The sequence below is a fragment of the Taudactylus pleione genome, unplaced genomic scaffold (genome assembly GCF_031769625.1).
Source record: "Taudactylus pleione unplaced genomic scaffold, aTauple2 ptg000176l, whole genome shotgun sequence".
NCBI classification, from domain to species: domain Eukaryota; kingdom Metazoa; phylum Chordata; class Amphibia; order Anura; family Myobatrachidae; genus Taudactylus; species Taudactylus pleione.
Genome location: NW_028284578.1, coordinates 8,721,172 through 8,739,236, shown reverse-complemented (window position 1 = coordinate 8,739,236; position 18,065 = coordinate 8,721,172).

The window sequence follows — 18,065 nt, the reverse complement described above, 5'->3', positions numbered from 1 at the left end:
CTGCGTTGCATACGCATGCGCAGTGCTAATTATTCGGCTGATTGCGTGTATATAAACAACTGCATTCATTCCTGAGAGAGGGACTTTTATATGCAATCCAAAACACATGAGAATCGACATCAGGAAGAAGTTTTGGAGTGTTTTGTTATCCAAACTAAGCGGGAAGACCAGAGCTGGGACAAGGAATCACTCGGATCCCATAAGTTCAGGTTTCCAAGGAAACCAAATTGCTCATCTCCAATTTAATTGCTCCCAAAAGTTCACAAAAGACTTAAAAAACTACAGTGCTGATCCATTATATCAGCCTTAGGATCATTGAACCAGTCACTGGCACATTTTTTGGACAGCCCTGTGTTACCAAATGAAAGGCTTTCTTTGTGACAATACTTGCCTCCCTATAAAAGTTCCTGAACTACCTATGCTGTTATTCCTGGTCACGTTAGATGTGGCAAGTCTATACATGTTCATTCCCCAAACTAATGGAACCTTTGCTATTCCCAACTTAATAACTAATAACGACAACTACATGGGCCAGGAACTTGTTTGCCTTTGAAGGCAACTTCTACTTACAGCGGACCGGTGCCACGATGGCACAGCCATGGCACTGGCATATGTGAACATATTAACAAGTTACATTGAAATTAAACTAGTGATGAGCGGGTTTGGATTTATGAAACTGAGGGCCTAATTCAGACCCGATCGCGAGCACTGAGCGCTTGCAAGCTAGTCGATGTTGGCCCAGTGTGCATGCGCATGTCAGACCCGGCTTCATCGTGCGCATGCACAAAACCCGAATAATGACGGCCAAGCCGTCATTATGGGTCTCGCACCAAAGGGGGCATGCTGTCGATGGTGAGTGACAGCATGCCCCCTTTGTGGGCATGCTGGGGGCGTGGCTGCCCAGACGGAGGCGTTCCTATGGGAACGCCTACCGTCTGGGGCCGGCCCCACTGACATCACAAGTGATGTCAGTGGGAGTACCTACAGCTGTGATAGAGCCGAAAGCACTCCAGGGCTTGTGGCAACGAGACCCTACCACAAGGGACTCGTCACAATCCTGATGGTTGCAATTGGTCTTGACCATCGCGACCATCTTCTTGGCCACTCGCTATAGCTGTGGGTGGCAACCCACAGCTATGCGAGCGGCCAGGAGGCCGCTCTAAAAAAAGAGAAGGACGGCCCTGATTCAGAGCGAGCGCTCTGAATAATGGCCTGAGTCCGGCTCGGGTTTTCCCGTCTGACTCTAATCTGAAATCGAGGCAAAACATCATCATCCCACTGTCGGATCTCACGGGTTTTGGATTCTATAACAGGTCCCCGCGTAGACGCCATTTTTCACTCCGGCTGTCTACAGTGAAGAGGGATGGTGGGAGTTAGGGCTGGCTGGGGTGTGTTGTGCTGCTGTTGTCCATAGGGGCTGTGTCCACTCAGTCCATAGGGGCTGGCTGGGCTGTGTTGTGCTGCTGTTGTCCATAGGGGCTGGCTGTACTGTGTTGTGCTGCTGTTGTCTATAGGGGCTGGCTGAGCTGTGTTGTGCAGTCAGTTGTCCATAGGGGCTGTGTCCACTCGAAAATCTATATGGGCTGGCTGGGCTGTGTTGTGCAGTATCCCATAAATGCTGTAGTCCTAAAGGGGTGCTGTAGTGTGGTCCAGGGGGTGATCTGTCCATCAGGGGTGCTCCCCCCAAGTGAAATAAAAACAATTATTTTTTTCTTTTAATGCGAATTGTGTGCGCAGTAGCCGCGCGTGCATCAACACAGTAGCACCAAGCGTGCGCCTGTGTCATAAGTAAAGGGCCAAAGGGCCATCTGGCTCGTCTGTTAAAGGGTGGTGTAACCCCCAAAGTGCACTCCAAAAAAAAAAAAATTCTTCTTTCTGTGTTTGTGAATTGTGGGCCTAATTCAGACCCGCTCGCGAGCGCTGAGCGCTCGCAAATGGGTCGATGTTTCCCAAGTGCGCATGTGCACGACGGAGGCGGCTCCGTCATGTGCAAGCACGAAACCCAAATAACGATGGCCAAGCCGTCATTATGGGTCTCACACCAAAGGGGGTGTGCTGTCGATGGTGATTGACAGCACGCCCCCTTTGGTAGGCGTGCCAGGGGCATGGCTGCCCAGACGGAGGCGTTCCTGATGGTCACGATGGTCTTGACCATCGTGACCATCATTTTGGCCGCTCGCTATAGCTGTGGGTGGTCACCCATAGCTATGCGAGCGGCCAGGAGGCCGCTCCAAAAAGGAGCAGGGACGGCCCTGATTCAGAGCCAGCGCTCTGTCAGAGCGTCCGGCTCTGAATCAGGGCCTGTGTGCGCAGTAGCTGCACGTGCATCAACAAAGTAGCAGTGGCAAGCATGCACCTGTGTCATAAGTAAAGGGCCGGCTGGCTCATCTGTTAAAGGGTGGCGTAACCCTGAAAGTGCACTCCAAAAACAATAAAAAATTCTTCTTTTCTGTGTTTGTGAATTGTGTGCGCAGTAGCCGCATGTGCATAAACAAAGTAGCACCGCCAAGCGTGCGCTTGAGTCATAAGTAAAGGGCCAGCTGGCTCATCTGTTAAAGGGTGGTGTATCCCTCAAAGTGCACTCCAAAAAAAATAATTCTTCTTTCCTGTGTTTGTGTGCGCAGTAACCACATGTGCATCAACAAAGTAGCACCAATCGTGTGCCTGTGTCATAAGTAAAGGGTCAGCTGGCTCGTCTGTGAAAGGGTGGTGTAACCCCCAATGTGCACTCCAAAAAAAATAAAAATTCTTCTTTTCTGTGTTTGTGAATTGTGTGTGCAGTAGCCGCACGTGCATCAACAAAGTAGTGCCAAACGTGCGCCTGTGTCATAAATCAAGGGCCAGCTGGCTCATCTGTTAAAGGGTGGTGTAACCCCCAAAGTGCGCTCCAAACAAAAAAAATTTCTTCTTTTCTTTGTTTGTGAATTGCGTGCGCTGTAACCACACGTGCATCAACGAAGTAGCACCAAGCATGCACCTGTGTCATAAGTAAAGGGCCGGCTGGCTCGTCTGTTAAAGGGTGGTGTAACCCCCAATGTGCACTCCAAAAAAAATAAAAATTCTTCTTTTCTGTGTTTGTGAATTGTGTGTGCAGTAGCCGCACGTGCATTAACAAAGTAGTGCCAAGCGTGCGCCTGTGTCATAAATCAAGGGCCGGCTGGCTTGTCTGTTAAAGGGTGGTGTAACCCCCAAAGTGCACTCCAAAAAATAAATAAATTCTTCTTTTCTGTGTTTGTGAATTGTGGACTTGATACAGAGTCTCTCTGTAGCGCTGTGCGCTCGCAAGCAGCCCGATGTTTTGCGTACGTGCATGCGTACACTTCATTCTGCACGTACGCGCATGCATACAATTCGTTCTGCGCGTGCGTGAACTACTCTGTGCGATCGCAGGCCGGTCACTCGCCCAGCAAAGACAGCCCAGTGAAATGAGAGACAGGAGAGGCCATTTGTGGGTGGTAACAGGGGCAGGACACTAATAATGGGGGAGTGGAGGTGCGAACGCAGGTGTGCCTGAGTGTTTCAATGCCGTTTTAGAGGCGTGCATAATTAACACGCAGCATTATAGTACATGTCACATGCCTGTTTTTTACACTGAAGTGCTTGCAGTGCTTGCGGTAGGGTAAGACAACCACAAGCACTGTGATCGCTTCTGATTGTCCTCGATGTACCAATGTTTTAATACACTTTCTGGAGATGTGTGCTGGTGGGCGGCTCTGCCTGTGCGATTGAGCGTACGCTGGCCGCTCGCTAAGACATGGTGGGCGTGCTTATGCCTTGGCGAGCGATCGCTTCCCGTGGCATCACTTTGACAAATTTGCATACGCTGGGGCGAGCAATCGCATCAAGCGAGAGACTCTGAATGAGGTCCTGTGTGCGCAGTAGCCGCATGTGCATCAACAAAGTAGCAGCGCCAAGGCTGGCTGGCTCATCTGTTATAGGGTGGTGGAACCCCCGAAGTGCATTCCCAAAAAAATAAACAATTCTTCTTTTCTGTGTTTGTGAATTGTGTGCGCAGTAGCCACATGTGTATCAACAAAGTAGCGCCAAGTGTGCGCCTGTGTCATAAATCAAGTGCCAGCTGGCTCGTCTGTTAAAGGGTAGTGTAACCCCCAAAGTGCACTCCAAAAAAATGTAAAAATAATTTTTTCTGTGTTTGTGAACTGTGGGCCTGATCCTGGTCGATGGTAGGCCAGTGCGCATGCATACGACGGAGCTGGCTCCATCGTGCGCATGCGCGAGACCCGGATAGCGATGGGCAATCCGTCGCTCCGGGTCTCGTATCAAAAGGGGCGTGCTGTTGATGTTGAGTGACAGCACGCCCCCTTTGGTGGGTGGTCTGGGGGTGTGGCTGCCCAGACGGAGGCATTCCCAGAGCCAAAAGCTCTCTGGGGCTTGCGGCAATGAGACCCTACCACAAGGGTCTCGTCACAGCCTGATGGTCGTGATGGTCTTGACCATCGCGACCATCTTCCTGGCCGCTCGCTATAGCTGTGGGTGGTCACCCACAGCTATGCGAGTGGCCAGGAGGCCGCTCTAAAAAAAAAAAAGACCGGTCCTGATTCAGATGTCCAGCTCTGAATCAGGGCCTGTGTGCACTGTAGCCGCACGTGCATCAACAAAGTAGTGCCAAGCATGCACCTGTGTCATAAATCAAGGCTGGCTGGCTCATCCATTAAAGGGTGCTGTAACCCCCAAAGTGTGCTCCCAAAAAATAAAAAAAATTATTTTCTGTGTTTGTGAATTGTGTGCATAGTAGCCGCATGTGCATCAACAAAGTAGCAGCAGCAAGTGTGCACCTGTGTCATGAGTAAAGGTGTAACCCCGAAAGTTGCGGAAAAAAAAAAAAAATGTTTTTGTGTTTGTGTGCGCAGTAGCCGCACGTGCATCAATATCGCATAAATGTAGGACAAAAATTTGTCAGACAAATATAAAATAGGGAAAGATCAAGAACCACTTCCTCCTAGGGCTGAAGCTGCTGCCACTAGTCATAACATAGACAGTGAAATGCCATCAACGTTGTCTACCAAGGCTGATGCCCAATGTCATAATAGAGGGTATATAAAATCCCAAATGGCAAAGTTCAGGAAAATGACCTTAAATATTAATTTTAATCTTCTGAGGAGAAACGTAAACTTGCCAATATGCCATTTATGACACGGAGTGGCAACGAATGGCTAAGGTCCTCCCCTATGGTCATGACTAGTGGTTCAGCTTCACATGACGATGGAAGCCCTCCTCCTGCTACAAAAATCAAACAAATTAAGCTGGCAAAAAAACCGTGCTTTCTAATTCTAAGAAGATATCACAAATCCCCATGGAGAGTCCAAGTGTGGTGACGGTTGCGATGCCTGCCCTTCCCAACACTGGACGGGAAGAGGTGGCTCCTTCCACCATTTGCATGCCCTCTGCAAGTGCTGGAAGAAGCACCCACAGTCCACTTGCTGATGTTCAAATTGAAGATGTCACTGTTGAAGTACAACAGGATGAGAATATTGGTGTTACTTGTGCTGAGGAGGAAGTTGACTTGGAGGATTCTGATGGTGAGGTGGTTTGTTTAAATCAGGCACCGGGGGAGACAGTTGTTGTCTGTGGGATGAAAAAGCCCATCATGGTCATGCCTGGGCAGAAGACCAAACATTCCACCTCTTTTGTCTGGCAATATTTCTATCCAAATCCGGAGAGCAACTGTCTTGCCATATGTACCATATGTAAAGGTGAAATAAGTAGGGGTAGGGACGTTAACCACCTAGGAACATCCTCCCTTATACGTCACCTGCAGTGCATTCATAAAAAGTTACTGTCAAGTTCAGAAACTGTGGCTAAGACCGTAAGCAGTACATGGACACCTAAATCCCTCTTTCCTGTTGTATCCAAGTGCCTGCAAACCACACTGTCAACTCCCTCCTCATCAATTTCCTCCTCAGTCAGGATCGGAAGTAGTCCTGCAGGCCATGTCACTGGCATGACTGAATCTCCTATCTGGGATTCCTCGGGAGGATCCTGCATTGCTACCCCAACTGCTGCCACTGCTGCTGTTGCCGCTGGGAGTCATTCATCATCCCAGAGAGGAAGTAGGAACACCACTACTTCTTTTACTAAGCAATTGACCCTCTGGCAGTCCTTAGCGAGGAGGATGAAGTACGACAGCAGTCATCCGAAAGCAAAGCGGATAACTGAGGCCTTGACAGCTATGTTGGTGTTAGATGTGCATCTGATATCCGCAATTAGTGCAGTGGGATTTAGACAATTGATAGAGGTAGTGTGTCCCCTGTACTAAATCCCATCTAGATGCCACTTCACTAGGCAGGTGATACCGAGAATGTACAGAGACATCAGAAAAAGTGTCCTCAGTGTCCTAAAAAATGCAGTTGTACCCAATGTTAACTTAACCACGGACATGTGGACAAGTGGAACAGGACAGACTAAGGACTATATGACTGTGACAGCCCACTGGGTAGATGTTTCACCTTATGCAGCAACAACAGCAGCGTCACCAGTAGCAGCATCTCAGAAATGCCAGCTCATTCCAAGGCTGTGTATCACCGTTTTCATGAAGAGGAACACCGCTGTCAACCGCTTAGAGAAAGTGAGGGAAATCATCGCCCATTGGCTTACCCTACTTAGACTCTACTGGGAATTTGTGATATCTGACAACGCCACCAATATTGTGTGGGCATTACATCTGGGCAAATTCCAGCATATCCCATGTTTTGCTCACACAATAAATTTGGTGGTGCAGAATTTTCTGAAAAACGACAGGGGCATGCAGGAGATGCTTTGGGTGGCCCGAAAAATTTCTGTCCACTTTCTCCATTCAGCGACTGCGTGCCGAAGACTGGAGCACCAGCAAACACTATTGAACCTGCCCTGCCATCACCTGAAGCAAGAGGTTGTGACGCGGTGGAACTCAACCCTCTATATGCTTCAGCGGATGTAGGAGCAGCAAAAGGCCATTCAAGCCTATATATCCGCCTATGACATAGGCAAAGGAGGGGGTATGCACCTGACTCAAGCACAGTGGAGAATTATTTCTGTGTTGTGCAAGGTTCTCCAGCCCTCTGAACTTGCCACACGTGAAATCAGTTTAGACTCTGCCAGCTTGAGTAAGGTCATTCCCCATATCAAGCTTTTACAGAAGCAGCTGGAGAAAGTGAAGGAGGAGCTAAGATAAAGTGATTTTGCTTGGCATGTGGGACTTGTGGATGAACCCCTTCATTCGTTTTGCCAGGATTCAAGGGTGGTCAATCTGTTGAAATCAGACCACTAGATTTTGGCCACCGTGCTTGATCCTAGGTTTAAAGCCTATATGGTGTCTCTCTTTCTGGCTGACACAAGCCTGCAGAGGTGTAAAGACCTACTGATGAAAACACTGTCAGCTGAAGCAGAACGTGACACGTCAACAGCTCCTTCTTAATTTTCTCCTGCAACTGGGGCTGCCAGGAAACAACTTAGGTATCCTATGCAACCCGCTAGCAGTGATGCAGGGCAGACAGGACCAAGCTTGAACATCTGTTCCAGACTGAAGGACCTGGCAACAATTTCTGACATGTCTACTGTCACTGCATATGATACTGTCACCATTGACAGAATGGTGGATGATTACATCGGTGACAGAATCCAAATAAGCATGTCAGACAGTCCGTACCTGTACTGGCAGAAAAAGAGGCAATTTGGAGGCCCCTGTACAAACTGGCTCTGTTTTACCTAAGTTGCCCCCCCTCCAGTGTGTACTCTGAAAGAGTGTTTAGTGGAGCCAGAAACCTTGTCAGCGAAAGGCGTAGGAGGTTGCTTCCACAAAATGTGGAAAAGATGATGTTCATCAAAATGAATTATCAATTCTTCCAGGGAGACCAGTCTCCAGAACGTACAGAGGGAACTGTGGTGGTGGATTCCTGCGGGGACGAATTAATACTCTGTGAGGATGAGGATGTACACAACACTGAAGAGGGTGAGGAATTGATGTATGAGGAGGATGAGGATGACATCTTGCCTACGTAGAGGAAGTTCGTGCAGGGACAGGTTAATTGCCAGCTTGTTTGTGGGGGCCCAAACGAACCAATCATTTCAGCCACAGTTGTGTTAAAGTGTGCATGTCCTGTTTATACAACATAAGGGTGGGTGGGAGGGCCCAAGGACAATTCCATCTTGCACCTCTTTTTTTATTTGCATTATGTACTGTTTGGGGCCTAGTTTTTCAAACTGCCAACCTGTCTGCCACTGCAGTGTCACTCCTAGATGGGCAACCTGTTTGTGCCGCCCACTTGTGTCACTTAGCATAGTCATCCAGCTACCTCGGTGCAACCTTTTGGCATAAAAACAATATTGCGAGGTGTGAGGTGTTCAGAATAGACTAGAAATGAGTGGAAATTAATGTTATTGAGGTTATTAATAGCATAGGAACAGAAAAACCCACAAATTCTGTGATTTTAGCTGTTTTTATGCTTTTTTCCAAAAAAATAAAGAACCAAAACACAAAACCCAGAACCCAAAACATGGAAGGGTGGTTTTGGCAAAACCAATCCAGAAAGAAAGATCCAGACCCAAAACAAAAACACAAAAACATGAAAAGTGGCCGGTGCATACCATTTTACCACTAATATATCTAATTTGCACTAGTCTGATCTCAGTATTGCATGACAGAATAGCTACAATCAATGACTTCACTTGTCCGCTCAATTACCAATGAACCATATCCTCAATGAGATCCACTTCTTGAAGATAGTGGACAACTCCATCAAAACTTCCCTGCATACCAAAGAAACAAAAGTTAACAACATTCTTCTTTCATCAAGTTTTTACCCCCATTGACTCAAACAAGGCCTTTCCAAATCACAGGTCATGCTCGTACTGTGAACAGCATCAAGCAGTCAGAGACATTCATTTGATGGGTTAAAAAAGTTATTGAGGGAAGCTGAAACACATCCTTCATTAATAATACCATCTCAGAGGTGCTCAAAATGTCAAGGGATTCCCTACTAACAGGAACCCCTAACAAATAATCTGAAGACAAAAGATTCTGAATATTACCGAATTTAACCACACATCTTCTGAGTTTGGGTCTTACATAAAGCAAAATTGGCAGCTGGTGTTTGCTAAACAGCTTTAGCGAGTGGCCAGGTGATGGTCGTGATGGTCGCGACCATCTGGCTTGCGATGAGACCCTTGTGGTAGGGTCTCATCCATCGCAAGCCCCAGTGAGCTTTCGGCTCTAATAGAGCCGGAAGCTCACTACTGACATCACTCGTGATGTCAGTGGGGCCACCCCCAAATGGCAGGCGTTCCTTCGGGAACACCTCCATTTGGCCAGGCACCCCACCTGACACGCCTGCCAAACGGGTCGAGCTGTTGACTGCCGCCCCTTTTGGATGCGAGCACTGCAGCGAGTGATTTCTCACTCACTCCGGGGCTCGCGCGCGTGTGCACTGCCCGGCCATCGACCCGCTTGCATGTGCAAAGCGCTTGCGAGTGGGTCTGAATCAGGCCCTGAGCTTTAGATGAGTTGAGTTTTAGATGAGAACAGAATATAAAATCTCAGCTGGCCCACCCCCTACATGATACACCTGAGGGAGCATTTCCCCCTTTTCATCCATTGACTAATAAGAAAGGATGTTCCAGATGCATCAAATGCAAAATCTGCAAATCCATGTGTCACAATCCGGTGAAAGTGATCCTCTGTGGAGGACAGTGAGCCGGGGGGTTCAGGTGACTATCGGAGTGACTGTGGCTAGGTCTCCTAATTGCGGCCGAACCCAGGTTTGGCTAAACCTGCCCAGAGGCGCGGAGTCTAACTCACTTGGTGGTTTTCTCCAGTGACCCCTCCAATTGGGATTTGGTTTTCCGCTGCACCAAGTGAGCAGGTCACGGCCCTCTGGACAGGTACCTGGGAATGGCAGAAGACCGGAAACTATATTACGTTAAGTTATTGCTAGAACACTGTAGATACACTGGAACACAATTAGAAATCCTGATCACCGGCTTGCATGAGATTACTGAGAATGTACTGAGAATCACTAAGAAATCCAGGAGCTGACTAGCTCAGCAGCTCAGGGAGATGTGGACACAGGCAGGTACTGGAGTTTGCTAAATATGCAGGAAAGCACAAACATATACTGGGGATTGCACATACAAGAGTAGAATGGACTCAAGGAATATATTGGGAATGCTAGAAATGTGGTACTGGACAAAGGCCAAATACTGGGAGAGCTAGAAATGCTGGTACTGGGCAAAGGCAAAATACTGGGAATAATTATATATGCAGGTGCAGATTGCACAGACAAGACATATAGAGAAGATAGGCATACACTGGGAGAGTGCTAACTGCAAGTGCAGATTTGCACTGACAAGACACAGAGCAGATTGACACAGACATGTGCTGGGAGGTCCAACTGTGAGCTAATTAATACCAGCAGGTAATCTGACACTTCAGTGATACAGGGTAATAGCCACAGGAAAGCTGCAATATAATTAGCAGCACATATACAAAGACACACAGGGAAGGGACATGAAACACTGAAGTACTGTGAGAAAGCTAAGTCTCAGAGTAAGGTTTAGCATGGAAGCTAATACAGGAAACTGGGAAACTGTGAGGAGGCTGAAGCAACACACTGAAGGATTTAGCACAGAGCAACAGTGGGAGTAACACAGGCACTTGGAATAACAAAGTTGAACAGCGTCTTCCTGGAGTTCTGGAGGTGGATTTATACCCAGGGGTAGCAGATTACTGGAGCACAGCATCAGATGACTGAAATCATGCTACCATAGGTTAGGAGTACAATCACATGAGAGGAACTGTCATGGCGGCGCCCATGATGGGAACTCCGATCCCCAGCACACACAGCCGACCATGGAAGCTCGCAAAAAGCACCTAAGGCAGAATACTCAGCCCCACATCCATCACTGCACCTGACGTCTGACCGCAAGGAAGTCAGGGGAAGCCAGCAAGGAGGTGAGAGAGGCCGATCCTAGGCTGAACCCTGACACCATGATTACTGGCAGCACCTTTAACCATCCTAATTTAGGACATCTTTATAATTTCAAATATTACCTTCACTGTCTGAGTTCATATGTAAACTAATGTATTGTTATGCCCTTGTAACTTACTTGGCAAGACGGAATGTACTGTACGTGAATGTATAGCTTTGTACAGTTCAGCTATGAAGAAAGTTGTCTCTGTGGGCATGAGTGATCTACCTGTGGTGTATAACAATGCTGGATGATCACACTCAGGAGCACATTCAGACCCGCTTGCTAGATGCGTTCGCTCGCACCCAGCGTATGCAAATTCTGCGCAAGCCCAGCAAGGCAGGCGATCGCACGGCAAGGCATAAGCAAGGCATTGAGATGCTCAGGCACACCGGCGTAAGCACCTCCACTCCCCTATTTCTAGTGGCCTGCCCCTGTTACCACCCACAAATGGCTTCTCCTGTCACTTGCTCTGCTGGACATTTTATGCGCAGCGAGTGAATGCATCCCGCGCTTTCACACTGGTTCGCGCACGCGCACTGTGGTGCATACGCATGCACAGAATGCGAATATCGGCCTGCTACGAGCAAACGCTTCTTAGCGTCCGGGTCTGAATCAGGTCCTCAGTCAGCAGAAACATCAGCACAGGAGAGAGAGCCTTAAAAAATGAGGGGAACAAATAACAAGGGGAACAAATAGGAAAATGTCTAAAGGTTCAACCATTGAATCACATGACCAATAATGAAGCAGAGGCATCTTTAGTGCTCCCTGAAGTAGAAGAGAAGTTGTTGACTAGCAACAAGCACAGAAGCTGTGTTTACAGCAGTGGCACTGAATAAATTATGCCTTGCAGTGGACCGATTTATTCTGTCATCCACTGCACATCAGAACACAAAGCCAATCAGTGAGAAAACAGACTAGCATAAAAAACTTACTAGAAAAAAAATCTAATACAGTAATACAGTATTAGTTTTAGTGGACCTAGACTGGAAACTTCTAAGTTGTATTTTTACTAAAGATTGTTTTTTCAAATTTGCCCATTCTGTGGTTTTGAGAGCTGATTTAAAAGGGAACAGTAATACACACAAAATCAGTCTTGTTTTGCCCTTTATAATCCAGTCGTCAAAGATGAAGAGAATTGTTGGCTTTGAAAAACCGTTCTTTCATAAATAGATAACCCTAAATTTCTTTTTCTCAGAGAAAATAAGAGAGTTTGAGGTCTTCATTCTGGCCATAGTCTCATGTGGTGTTTTTATTCCTCAAAGTGCCTTGCCACTGGTGGCAATGTATAGTCCATACAGTACCTTCTTCTCAGTGGACCTATAGTATATATGGCTAACCTTATCAATGTCTGATTTGTTACAGGGACACTGGAAAATAGCAGAGGTCAGCCTTTGTTTAATTTTGAAGGACCCACAATTTTGTGGATATGCTAAACATGAACCCAACATCAGGGATTTGCAGTTGACACATTCTCTGTGTCTAAATACTATCATTCTTAAAAGTAAGCCAATTTACAGTTCATGGTGAAATGTTAGGTACCATGTCATGATGCCATGTCATGTACACTTTCCCCACAGCAGTAACAGAACTTAGACATCTTTTTAATATCAAGTCAGAGGCAATTACACATGTGATAATCACATCCTTAGCACCTCTAGAATTAATGTTGTAAAAAGTAGAAAGTGCACTTCCTTCATTATTTCATAACCTCTGATGTGTGGAGAGATGTTGTCCCCTGTCTAATTTCAGGCAGACTTTCATTGTCTGGTTTATCTTGGAGGAATCATTAAAGGAATATATGGGCACTTCAATCATCAGTGTGATGAATATGTTGCCTGTAAGCAGGTCACCAGGAGGGGTGACTGGCCCCTTACAACTGTGTAATACAAGAAAAAGAAAAAACATAGGAGTGCTAATGAAAACAATAAAATAAACTTAATGCAGTGATCTTAATACTAAAACACATGTATGTATATCTGGTGCATCAATAAATGGATGACATATTGAAATAGCGGCTAGGCTAAAAAAAATCAGCTGCTTGTAGGATAGCGTGCCAGTGATGTCCCAAATAGTTATGAAGCAAGGGTATAAACATAACGCATTTCTCGGCTGACCAACACTATCCGTTTCCTCAGAGGTAAGCCGCTATTGAGTGGAATCCTATCACATTGTGCACATTTTACTGTGACTACATGAGAGCCGTGGCAGCTAACTATATCCAGGTGTATGGGAGAGGCCTCTACATTCATGGTTGTGTATTCATGCAATATGGACCTAGACTGTAAATGCCGATCAGCAGTGGTTATCAGCGGCTATGGCACTTTCCATCAGCTCCTTTAGGAGCACAGGTATTTGCGGCATCTAACACAGCATTGTGATATATCAGCTGTGCCATTTTTCATCAATATACTGTTTCCATCTCTCCGGCCATTGCTCAATATACCCTTGGATTATAGTAACATTGTTTCCACTCATGCATATGGATTTCACATACGGATGGTTACTGAGTTTCCACTAAACCTGTTACTGGTTTTGATTATTATAGTATATCAACCATATTGGCTGCTTTTTAGCTGTACTACATCTCTTATTTTTATATTTATTATTTTTCTGTGGCCACAGTATTCTAGATGTGTTTTCCTTTTTATGATGTCAGTGTTTTATCTCGATTGATATACTATATGTTCTTAGTAATATATGCCCTTTATTTCATATTCAGTTTCAATATTTCATCCATTTATTGATGCACCAGATATACATACATGTGTTTTAGTATTAAATTCATTGCATTAAATGTATTTTATTTTCCTCATTAGCGCTCCTAGGAATCATAACTCCAGACAATGAAACATTCTCCCATATAAGAAAGAGTTGACTTAAAAGTTTTAAAATTAGAAGTGATTATGACAATTCTCTCATATTCAATAATTTTTACATTTTAGTAAATAGGGTTGAAAACTTTTAAGTATTGCATTGTTACTCTCAGTGTCCTTTCCATAAAGTCACATGAGCCCCACATCATTTTTCATGTAGATACTTACCTCTTAATAACTGATAACATTGGTAATGTACTCCAATGTCATGCATAGTACATTTTAATCTGTTTTAGTCTTTGAAATCATAGAGGAAAGTCCTGTCTCTGGTCCATGTAAGGAACAAGTCATGACTAAAGCAGACATAATGATAGATGAGCCTTGATATACTGGGACAGACAATATATGTTCATTTTTCATTATATTAAGTCATAAAGAATTTGACATATGTTATGGCCATATTAGAGCCCATTGTGGTCCCTTGTAAATGAAAAGATTTTTAAACAAATAAACAAGTCTTGTGCAAAATCATTTCAATTATAAGCATCACATGTTCTTCTAAATTACTCTGATAAGGAAAATAGATGACGTTAGTTTATAACTTGCTTAGTCCTCTGTTAATGGACATACAGCTCCAAGTTTGCTTAGAAAATCTGTAGTGTCATCTACGAAGTTCTTGAAGTTAAGTTTCATAAGTTGTAGAAAATAGTCAACATATTATGAGAGCATCTGACAGAGAGAGTCCCTTGCAGATATGATGAGTCTAATATAGCCTTGTGTACATTAAGATGTTTGCAGATCAGTGGTCCTTAGTCCAGGTTTTATTGGCTATCCAAGCTTAAGCACAGTTGAATAAATTAGTAACTCAGTCAATTTGATTATATCCTCTGTGTACAAGCATGGATATTTTTAAAAACTGGACTGTTATGGTGCTTTGAGGACTGAATTTGGAAAAACCTGGTGTAGATGACAAAAAAGTCTTGACTTAAAAATCTAGAGGTATTTTCGTCCATCCAAATACTAGACATTCCTAACTTAATATTGTCATAATTTTTTTACCCTGTAGTCAGGCCAGGAAATAAGGTTTTATAACATGCTGAACTGGGAATTTGCTATTTGATTTCTTTGCTTTTAAATAGTATAAGATTGTATGAATATACTGTATATCAGGGGTTCTCAACTCCAGTGCTCAAATATCACCAATGGGTCATGTTTTCTGGATTTCTTTAATCATGCACATGAGTTAGTCTTTTTGCTGGGTTAGTAACTATTCCACCTATTTCCAGATACAGAAATCCTCACAACATGACCTGTTGGGAAAACTTGAGGGTTGAGTTAGAGAACCACTGCTATATAATAAACTTAGTTTGTATAAATGATTGATAAAATAGCATTCTTTTGTTTAAAACACTTAATACACAATCATTAAATAGATAAATGCTAAAATAAAACACAACTACAGTACTTCCTACAGTATGTGTCAATGATGTGTTGCTCTTTTTATTGTGCCTTGTGTGTTTGCTACCACTGTTTAATTTGCCCTTGTGAACCCCATATTTCAATCTAAGCAAATCCTGGCTTGTATAAAGCCCTTGGCTTGTATCATAAAAACTGACGTTAATGAAATATCAGAGTTGTTTTATGATGTTTGAAAGTGTCCTACTATGCCAGCAATTTGTTATTGAAGGTGTCTCCTGGCTCATCCATAAATCTGTCCTCGTGTCTTTTCATTATTTTCTGTATGATACAACCAACTGTATGCTCTATGATTTGTGTAGTTCTGCTTACATTTTTGTATTTTGTTTTCTTAAATTCAAGTTGATCCTCCTTAAAGTTTGTGACAGAAATCTGCAGTCTCAGCAACCAATATGTGTCAACATCAGATTATAATTGCTTTCCATGTGTAGCCATGAGTGTTGGCAGTCCTTTCTAACAATATCATGATCAGATTTGACTTGCTCAATAACCAAAAGCATTAAGTCAAAGAATCACTTGTTCAGGAGATGACACAATGTCTTACAAAGCTCACTGTTATGACGTCAAATGGTCAGCTAATTTTTAAAATGAAAACCCTTTGGTATAATCCTGTCTTTGTGATGTTAAGACATTGTCAATCCATGCCACTCAGCTTCTTTTTTTTAATTGCAGTGACTCATTATAGATTTCATTTGCAGTGTCAACATTAAAAGCCATAGACTCTGCATCACAAAATAAGCTACAGGCTACATCAGTGTCAGCATTACAAGCTGCTAACCCATATCCATCCACATAATCAGAACAACTTTGCCTGTCATTCATATTACTCTGTGTACATAGCAGGCAAATTCTGAGCAAAAAGTATAATGACATAAACCTCAACTCCGTTTGGCAAACGACTATTATAAATCTAAAATGTGAAAGATCACTCAGTTTAGTACAATTCGAAGTGAATAATCAAAATTGAATAGATAGAACTAGAAAAACAGCAGCACCCACATTGGTCATATAAGACCCAGCAGATTGCAAGGAGAAATGGTCTGATTATCAACAATTTTGTGACATCACAGGAAACCAGAACACAGAAAAAGATGCAACAGACATAGGCTAACCACTGAAATCTGCTATTCTAGTTTGTGTTATTCAGTGTCCCTGAGACAGATTATATGTTGGTAAATATGTATGTTTGGCTAAGGAGATGTAAGTAGGTTATTCTAGAAGGAATTAAAATTTGGACTATACATTGCTAATAGTGGTAAGGCACTTTACTGAAGAAAAGCACACATGAATGAAATTCATGCCTACTGACCATGTCCTTTCCGTTGAGAAGAGGGTTTGAATTTTATGTGGTTTTGAAACTTCAGTCAAAATGAATGAAAGATTATGAAGCATGTTTCCTGAATGAAGATTTCAAGCTTTATTGTCTTCTCTAAGCATTGACATTTAGGTGTTCTGTGTCTAGTAGTATAAATTGTTTATCAGGGAGACTGAGAGATCTATTGGCACCATGTACTGGAGGTCATGGACAAGCATATGGGGGCATAACCATACTCGATTAGAAATACCATTCTGCAGGGGACATGGGCAAGCCATCTTGGAGGTGTGGCTGTACCCATTTGGAAAGCCTGGGGTTAATGGTGGTTGTAGGGAACCCAGGTCAGACCAATACATTTCCTTGTTCCCCCCACACCAACCTGATGACATACCTGCTGTTTATGCAAGTCAGACTTCTCACTGATGGGCCTATTCATCATTCTTTATGGGTCCATTACACATGTGGACATGCTAGTATCTGCTTGTTTTAAGTAGAGATGTGCAAGGTCGGTTTTCTGAAAAATTAGCACGCCCAAACTTCCCCAATCTGAATGAATCCAAGAGGTGGTTGGCGTGTTCCCGCTTTGCTTGGATTTCAAATTGATTCAAAATGTCATCATTCCGGAGTCAGATTCTTGTGGGGTTTGGATTCTATATAAGTTCCTCCCGCAGTAGTTTGGGTGCCATTTCCCACTGACTCCAGTCTGCTAACATGTCCAGTGGCTGCTGTGCTTTGTCTATCCTCTCCACCTCCAGTGGCTGCTGCTGTGCTTTGTCCACTCCAGTCCACATGTCCAGTGACTGCTGTGCTACTGTGTCCATCCGCTCCACCTCCAGTGCCTGCGCTATGCTTTGTCTATCCAGTCCCCGTGTCTAGTGGCTGCTGCTGTGTCCATCCACTCCCTGTGTCGAGTGGCTGCTGTGTCCATCCTCTCCCCCTCCAGTGGCTGCTGCTGTGTCCATCCAGTCCCTGTGTCCAGTGGCTGCTGTGTCCATCCTCTCCACCTCCAGTGCCTGCGCTATGCTTTGTCTATCCAGTCCCCGTGTCCAGTGGCTGCTGCTGTGTCCATCCACTCCCTGTGTCCAATGGCTGCTATGTCCATCCTCTCCACCTCCAGTGGCTGGTGCTGTGCTGTGTCCACTCCATTCCCCTTAGTGTTAATATTGTCTGAGCTAGACTAACAGTACAGGCAAATAGCAAATCATTGTTTATTATTTTTTATAGTACGGGAATTATTATAGTATTATTTATTATTATTAGTCTAATTGTCACACAGTGGTGCTGCACTGTGACTCCACAGTCCATACCCCACTGCGATATAAGTAGTGTGACTCCGTAGTTGTCATTTGTGGAAAAAGTAAAAAAAAATTAATGGGTTAAAAAATATATATTTATTTGTTTATACAACCTGTATGCGCTGTCCCCCAGTGCATTTGTTCACCTACATCTAAAAGTGTTTTGTTTCTCCACGCAGTGTGAGCTGAGCTGTGAATGAA